We start from the raw sequence: 2,359 nt of genomic DNA, 5'->3' as shown, positions 1-2,359 counted from the left end.
ATCAGAAGACCTGGGTTCAAACCTGATTATTCATTATAGCTGTGAGATCTTTGAAAAGTCACTTAATCTTTATGGGCTTCTGCTTCCCCATATGTAAGCTAGAGATAAGAATGCTTATCAGATAAGAATGATTTTGCCACAGAATTGTGTGGATTAAGTGAATGGTGTCTGAAAAAAAAGTTATTTGTCATTGGCCACTGGTTAGACAATGGTCCAGATTGGTGAATGTTGGTTTGATACACATCAGGGAATGGTGGTAAGTTTAACTGTTTCTCAACCAACTTCATGAGCCTAAGGAAAAGATCCCCTCCCAGTTTTTTAACTTTAAAGCCAAGGACTTTCACATTTGTGCAAAATGTTAGAGGTCATGAGTCGAGGCAACAACCCTAGATGAAAACCTGCTTGTGTTTTAAAGAAAAGACAATAGTCTTTAATGGGCCAGAAATTCTTGAGCAGAAGTGGGAGTGTGTAGTGGGGAGGTGGGGATCTGGACATCTACCCAGAACACTTTTTAGCTTTGATAAAAGAACCTTAAAGTCTCTAGTCTTGGTAAGATGGATGATGCAAGTTATACAGGGTAAGCCCTGGCCTAAATTTTAAAGCATGCTTGGTCTTAAATTCACCTGTCATAAAGAAACTCAAGGAAACCATAGGTTGCAGATAACAGTTCAGTGACTACATGAATAATTCATCAGTCATTTTGTCAGGTTGCAGCAACTATGCTTTCAAATGCGTAGACCTAGCTGTGAAGAATTAACTGTCAATAAGTGAGTATTTGCACATTTTGTTTTAAACCTCAGAAGTGGCAGATGGAGAGATGTATCTTCTTGAATTCATTTTTCTAACTTACTTGCTGCTTTTTGGTTCTGCCTTATTTGACTGCATTTTCTTAGTCATTGATTATGTGGACTTGATTTGGGTGATTTACTATATGAATAAGAGGGTTATGTTGATTCTCAGAAAATCACATTCCTATCCTTGTAAAACCTGCTTTGTCTTCCTTTTTGAAAATACATCTTCTTTAGAAAGTTGGTATAATTCTGGAAAATTACTGTACTGTTCTATAGTTTTATCTAAAACGTGTAAAGCATTTACAGTTAAATAATACAATATTTGGAATTTACTTTAACAAATTTAGCTCTGTGCTGTGTTTAAGTGTATGAGGGAGTATGAATGAGACAAGATCAGCCAGAAATTGATAAATATTGAAGCTGAGTACATTGAGGTTCATGATATTATTCTAATATTTTATAAAAAGAGAAAACAAAGTAAATTATCTTGTGTGGTGTCATAGTGATGTTATATTAGTTTGCTACTCCCACATCCATAGAACTTCATTCATCTTTATTTTTTTCATTGCGTCAATTTTAATTTCCTGCTTTTGATAATTGTACCATAGTAAATATTAACATTAGGGGATGTTGGGTAAAATATATATGGCAGCACTCTGTACTAGTTTTACTTTGTCTTTTTTATTATTAATTATAGAAGTAATTATATATTCATTGTGAAAAATTCAAAGAGTACAGAATATATAAACAATAAAATTTCTCGTTCACACTTCACTGTGACCTCTCTCCCATCTCACATGTTTCTCCAAAAGTAACCATAATAAAAATTGGATGTATATTATTTGAGTTTTTTTAAGCTTAAGAGGTTTCTTTATGCACACCCAGATATATGTAGAAATGAGTGGTTTTTAAAAAAGAATCGTTGTATTATAAGGGGCAATTCGATTTTATAGAAGAATCAATCATCTTCCCCCATAAATCCAATAAAATATGTCTCCAATCCTATAATGTCAATGAGTGGAAAAATAGGTATCACTTAATAGAATTTTGTATATCGCCAAATTTTGCTCTAACTATAAAGAAACGTACTCCCTTTGTTAATAGGTTAAGCTTTACTGAGATCAGAGAATGAAATGAATGTGGCTGAAATGTTTCCAAGGGCTGATTAAAATATGGCCACAAAATGCAACTTGCAGCAATTTTTTTTTAAAAAATGATCAATGACATCTTCTAGTTAAATACATTTTCTCATGTGCATTCCAGTGGAAAAGCAAACCCATTTAAGCCAAAGAAATCAGCTTGCGATTTTGGCTAATTTTTAAAGAGCGAAGAGAAAAACAATCATTTTATTGTAATGTTTGGTACTGTTTATACTTGTAGCAACATAGGAATTTAAATTCATCAATTCTTACTGAATAATGGGTGGTGGAAACTTTCAATATATTTTGAAAGGATGTTCTATCTCCTTTTTAAATTTTTGTAACATCTTCAATCACTCCTCCTCACCTCCCTGTCCTGTTCATTTTTACATAAACTTTTGAATATAGGCTGTTTCTCTCAGATGCCTC

The sequence above is a fragment of the Pteropus alecto genome, unplaced genomic scaffold (assembly GCF_000325575.1).
Source record: "Pteropus alecto unplaced genomic scaffold, ASM32557v1 scaffold139, whole genome shotgun sequence".
NCBI lineage: Eukaryota > Metazoa > Chordata > Mammalia > Chiroptera > Pteropodidae > Pteropus > Pteropus alecto.
The sequence above is the reverse complement of the archived record's forward strand: the minus strand, read 5'-3'. Positions refer to the sequence as shown.